This window comes from Somniosus microcephalus, chromosome 16, assembly GCF_052327205.1.
Source record: "Somniosus microcephalus isolate GS21.2 chromosome 16, FLI_Smic_1.0, whole genome shotgun sequence".
Taxonomy (NCBI): domain Eukaryota; kingdom Metazoa; phylum Chordata; class Chondrichthyes; order Squaliformes; family Somniosidae; genus Somniosus; species Somniosus microcephalus.
Window position 1 is genome coordinate 39891789 of NC_141002.1, and position 7002 is coordinate 39898790.

Below are 7002 nucleotides of genomic sequence, written 5' to 3' on the forward strand. Positions count from 1 at the left end.
AAGACTGTTTAAAATTAATATTGAACGTAACAAATGAAGTACAAAGACTGTTTAAAATTAATATTGTTTAAAAGTAATATTGTAGGTACCCAACAAATGTCAAATCGATTGACACCTACAGAATGTTGGAAAACTGTACCTTTTTGCTATGTAAGCTTTGGCAATATGGTTCTCTGTAAACTTTCATGCCAATAAAGCATTTGAATTGGAATTGGAGAGAGAGAGAGACAGAGAGAGAGAGAGAGAGACAGAGAGAGAGAGAGAGAGAGAGACAGAGAGAGAGAGAGACAGAGAGAGAGAGAGAGAGACAGAGAGAGAGACAGAGAGAGAGAGAGAGAGAGACACCTACAGAATGTTGCAAAACTGTACCTTTTTGCTATGTAAGCTTTGGCAATATGGTTCTCTGTAAACTTTCATGCCAATAAAGCATTTGAATTGGAATTGGATTGAATTGAGAGAGAGACAGAGAGAGAGGACAGAGAGAGAGAGAGACAGAGAGAGAGAGAGAGACAGAGAGACAGAGAGAGAGACAGAGAGAGAGAGAGACAGAGAGAGAGAGAGACAGAGAGAGAGACAGAGAGAGAGAGAGACAGAGAGAGAGAGAGACAGAGAGAGACAGAGATTCTAAATAGATTACTTGATTTTCTTAACAAACATAATATCCTCAGAAAAGACCAAATAGGCTTTCTTCCAAAACACCGCACCGCCGACCATATCTATACCCTTCACACCCTCATTGAAAAACATATACACCAAACAAAAAATGGGAAAATATTCGCCTGTTTCATCGACTTCAAGAAAGCCTTTGACTCTATATGGCACGAAGGGCTCTATTATAAACTTCTTCAGTGTGGAATAGGGGGCAAAGTCTATGACCTTATTAAATCAATGTATCTGAAAAACAAATGCGGGGTCAAAATTGGAGACAAACGCACCGATTTCTTCACCCAGAGAAGAGGCATCCGGCAGGGCTGCAATTTGAGCCCGACCCTGTTCAACATATACATAAATGAATTAGCAGACATGCTGGAGCAAAGCGAGTCACCAGGTCTCCGTCTCCTGGATGGAGAAGTGAAATCCCTGTTCTATGCGGACGACCTGGTTCTGCTGTCTCCCACAGAACAGGGATTACAGCAACAACTAGACCTACTCGACAAATACTGCCAAAATTGGGCTCTAACAGTAAATCTAAAGAAAACCAACATCATGATTTTTCAAAAAAGGCCCAGATGTCAGGAGAACAAATACCAGTTTACCCTCAGTGATACCACTATAGGACACACTATGAGCTACACCTACCTTGGTCTAACTATTACAGCATCAGGGAGCTTCAGCATAGCAGTGAATGCACTAAAAGAAAAAGCACGAAGAGCCCTATATGCAATAAAAAGAAAATTCTACAACATCCAAATCCCAATCAAAATCTGGCTCAAAATATTTGACAGCATAATCCTGCCCATTGCACTGTACGGTAGTGAAGTATGGGGCCCGCTAAATCACCAAAGCTACACTAAATGGGAAAAAACACACAATAGAAGCCCTACATGCAGAATTCTGCCGAAGCATCCTTCGCATCCAAAGAAAAACGCGCCAACAAATGCATGCAGAGCCGAACTAGGCAGATACCCACTGATAATAAACATCCAAAAACGAGCACTAAACTTCCTAAATCACCTCAAATCTAGCTCCCCAGACACCCTTCATTTCAAAGCCTTTCAGACCCAAGAGCTAAACCCAGAAAAAAGTCCCCTGAGTCAGCTGCTACTGAAACCAAGGACTCAGCCGGACCCTGACCAGCCCCAGACCAACACAGCCGTCCAAACACCAATCCGAGTGAACCAAATCATTAAAAAATGCAAAGAAACCTACCTGGAACATTGGAACAAAATAACCGAAAGCCAAAGCAGATTAGAATGTTACCGGGCCCTAAAAAGAGAATATAAACTGGCAGACTACCTCACGACCATCAGAGACACAAAACAGAGACAGACCCTCACCAGGTACAGACTAAGCGACCACCAACTGGAAATTGAAAAAGGCAGATACAAGAAATCCTGGCAGCCTAGAGAGAATAGAATATGCGATCAATGTCTGGCCGGCGAGGTTGAAACAGAGATGCATTTCCTCCTAAAATGCGAAAAATTCAACACATCAAGAAACATATTATTCAACAAGCTAAGCCAAACAACCCCAGATTTCAAGGAATTGGATGACCTGTCAAAATTGAGATTAGTCCTAGGAGAAGGAGACAGACCATACCTAGGGGCCAAATATGTAACATGTCACAACCTGAGGACTGTTTAAAATTAATATTGAACGTACCAAATGAAGTCCAAAGACTGTTTAAAATTAATATTGTTTAAAAGTAATATTGTATGTACCCAACAAATGTCAAATCGATTGACACCTACAGAATGTTGGAAAACTGTACCTTTTTGCTATGTAAGCTTTGGCAATATGGTTCTCTGTAAACTTTCATGCCAATAAAGCATTTGAACTGAACTGAACTGAACTGATTGGGAGTGTGAGAGAGAGAGAGATTGGGAGTGTGAGAGAGAGAGAGATTGGGAGTGTGAGAGAGAGAGAGAGAGAGATTGGGAGTGTGAGAGAGAGAGAGAGATTGGGAGTGAGAGAGATTGCGAGTGTGTGAGAGAGAGAGAGACTGGGCCGCCGGGGCCGGTGACCTGGTGGCTTTGGGTCAGGCTCTGGGGCGGGGCTGTTGATGCCGCGGGGAAGTTTTGTGCACGGCAGCTCCCGGCACGGCCCGCCGCAGCCGGTGACCTGGTGGCTTTGGGGCGGGGCTGTTGACGTCGCGGGGAAGTTTTGTGCGCGGTGGCTCCCGGCACGGCCCGCAACTCAAGGCCCAGGCATCCCGGGCTGCTAGGCCGCGCCCGGCGCCGGCACAGCCGCTCGAAATGGCCGTCAAAGTAGGCGAGCCTCCGGGCGAAGGGCAGGGGATCACTTCATTTCCTACTGTTGCCAAATACAATTTAAAACTCAAATAAATTGTTATTTTCCTTAGTTCCCTAACACACAGAAAGTGTGGGAAAAAAACCGTGAAGAATCAAGAGGGCGGCCACTCACCTCGGTTCAGAATGATAAGGCCCGCCCACACACGCACCGATTGGTCAGCCATCAGGTCACTGAACTGTAGCATTGGTCAATCGTCAAGTCACTCAACACTCAACTGTAGGATGGCCCGCCCGCACGCGCAATGAACCCGCCCCCGTGACACAGCGATTGGTCAACCGTCGGTCAACTGTCAGGTCGCTCGACCGCACGATTGGTCAACCTTCACGTCACTCAATGCTAATGAGCAAGTGAGTGGAACTTTTCCCATTTAATGAGCGGAATTTTGAACTTTTTTGGATACCGTGGGCACGATTTTTGCCTGACGGAAAAGTAAATACGCCTATGACCGGTCCGTAATCGTAAGCTTTCTTTTGATGTGACGCGCGTGTAGGTACGCTCTATAACTTTCGAACGTATAGAGAACGGACAGACAGACAGAAGAGGTCTTTTATATATATAGACTAGCTGGGGGTGCCTGGCGTTGCCAAGGCTTTTTTGTAAAACGGCAGTTTACAGGGCTGCGCGGTTTACGGCCAGCCGCTGCTGCTCCCCTGCTCTGTGTCTCGGGCTGAGCGGTTGTGAGACCCGGCCCGAATGACCCCAATTCACCTCCCGCTCGCCGGGAGCGGGATACTGTGCCGGAGCCGCACTGTGGGGGTATGTTGTGCTGGTGCTGTTGCTGTTGGTATTTTTAAAATGGCGGCGACGTTTCGGGAGGCTGCAGGATTAGGCCCGTCCACACATGGAATGAAACGCCCCCCCGTGATGCAAGAGAGAGAGAGACTGGGGGGAGATGAGAGAGAGACAGAGGGAAGGAGAGAGAGAGGAAAGGAGAGAGAGAGGAAAGGAGAGAGAGGGGAAAGGAGAGAGAGGGGAAAGGAGAGAGAGGGGAAAGGAGAGGGGAAAGGAGAGAGAGAAAGAGAAAGGACAAGAGGCAAAAGAGAGTCGAACAGAGGATGATGAGAGCCAAGCGGAGGAAGAAGAAGAGAGTCCAGCAGAGACACACACCTCCCTGACCATCTCCACCCCTCCCACACCTCTCAACGCAAACAAACTGCTGAAAGAGAGTCTGTCCAAACTAGAACTCGAATTCAACGAATACAGAGAAACACAGACCAAGAACTGGACGGAGGAACTCAAACAGCTGAAAACGGAAAACGAGTCCACCATCCACAAGCTGAGAAAGACCGTAGAGGAACAAAGAAATAAGACCAAAGAACTCCATACCCAGCTAAACAAAACGATGGAGGCCGTAGAAAGGCTCAGCAGGCAACACAAACCTCTTAAGGTCCAAAAAACAACACACACAAGGACACAGAACCCGTCGGATGCCACCCCACACGAGGACACACCGAAAGCCACAAACCCTGCTCCTGCCACACAACATATCCCAGAAACCCAGCCAACAACCAGCCATCAGTCGAGTCCTGCCCAGACAACCGCTACCCAGTCCTCACACACAGGGACACAGAACCCGTCAGATGCCCCCCCACACGAGGACACACCGAAAGCCTCAAACCCTGCTCCTGCCACACAACATATCCCAGAAACCCAGCCAACAACCAGCCATCAGTCGAGTCCTGCCCAGACTACTGCTACCCAGTCTGAAAAACCAGCCCCTCAGGCGGTCCTGCTGACCGACTCCAACGGAAAGTTTCTGGACCCCCAGAGGCTGTTCCCAGGTCATCAAGTCCTGAAAAAATGGTGCAGCAACACAGACCATGCAATGAAGATCCTGAACAAAGAATCCCTTGGAAGCCCCAAATGGCTTGTGATCCACACAGGCACAAACGACCTACGCACCCTACAGGAAGGCACTGCTAGGGCGGTGAGCAGGATGGCGGAAAAGGCCAGCAAGGAATTCCCCGAGGCGCGGATCGTGATCTCCACACTACTGCCCAGAAAGGACACCCCAGCCTATATAATCCACAACACCAACAGGGAGATCGACACGAGATGTTCTGTCTTCCCCAACGTCTACCTGGCCCATCATCCAAACATCAACACAAGGGACCTCTATGACGAAATACATCTACTCAAACAGCGGATGTGGGTCTTCGCAAGAAACCTCATAAACACTGCCAAAAGACGCAGCCCTCCCACCCCCTCTACCATTGGGAGCCGTAACCCAAACAGGACCACCAATGTCCCCCACCCCCCTTTACAAAACCAACAACAGAACCGTGCTTTTATACCTGACCCAAGACCCCCCTCTAGACCACAGACTGCAGACCAAGAACTGAGAAAGATCATGACGATGCTGAACAGCCTGATAGAAAGCCGGAGAAATTATTAATATTGTTATTTATCATTATCATTATTGTTATCTTATCAGTATTATTACTATTATTAGATAGATATATGTGCATGCCTCATGAAATTTATACTAAATCATCATTTAGCATTATAGAAAATAGTGTTTCCACACGCATCCCACAAAATAGGTCCATTTTATTTCGTTTTATTGAACTATATAAATGCGTTCTTTCCACATAAGCTGCTGGAATATCCAGGGCCTCCGCTCCTCAACTTTTGGGATGAAGAGTACAGACCCTGAATTCCTAAAAGCTATAAAAGACATTGATATAATTGTGTTAACAGAAACATGGTGCCAAAAGGACATGCCGACCCACTGTCCTCCAATGTACCATGAAATCATTGTGCCCTCAGTAAAGAACACTAAGACACGCAAGGGCAGAACCTCCGGGGGAATCCTGGTGTGGTATAAAGGAGAACTGAACAAACACATCTCACCGATAAAACAGGGAAAATCACACGTATGGCTAAAATTAGATAAAAATATAGGAATAGCAAAAAACGATGTTTACTTATGTGCGATCTACATACCTCCAATAGAATTGCCATATTTTGAAGAGGAGATATTTGACACTCTCCACATGGAAATCAGCCATTTCCAGGCCCAAGGAAAGGTGATAATATGTGGGGACCTAAATGCAAGGACAGGATGTGAACCTGACTTCATAGACCCACAGGGCAACAACCATGTGTTTGGCCAGACCCCTCTATATGTCACACCAGCCATCGCAAACCGAAACAACCTCGATTGTGAAATAAATAAAAGCGGTAGGGAGGTAGTGCAACTCTGCCGAGCCTTAGGCCTGTACATAGTTAACGGTAGGTTCAGAGGGGACTCCTTAGGGAGACTCACATATTCCTCAACTCTTGGGTCTAGTGTGGTGGATTATACAATCACTGACCTGGACCCCTGCGATATCAACGCATTCACTGTCAGGCAGCAATCCCCCCTCTCAGACCATAACCAAATAAATGTGTACCTTAAACTTTCTGCCCAAACTACAGACACAAAAAAGGAACCCAGTAAGCTACATAAAATAAACCAGACATACAGATGGGCCCCAGACAGTGGAGATAAATTCATCACAGCACTAAATTCACCTGATCTCACAAGTAAAATTTCAAAATTTAAAGAAAATCTATATGAGATCACCAGAGATGGTGTAAACATGGCCATAGAGGATATAAATATGATCTTCCATGAGGCAGCTGTAAAAGCCGACCTCGTGAAACAGAAGAGGAAGAGTCACAAAAGACAAAATAAAAATAAGAAATGGTTTGACCACGAATGCAAAAATGCCAGAAAAGACCTGAGAAAAATATCAAACCAAAAGCATCGGCAACCAAACAATCCGGACCTACGTACTAGATACAATGAAACCCTCAAAAGATATAAACACACCATTAGGAACAAAACACAAAACTATACCCACAAAATACTCGAAGAAATTGAAAACTCCACCAATCCAAAACAATTCTGGGAAATGTGGAATAACCTGAGTACAACACAATTGCAAGCATTACCAATCCAAGATGGCGACATCTGGAGAACACATTTTGAAAACCTCTACAAAGACATCCCAATAAACGAAACAAACCCAAGTCAACATCAGG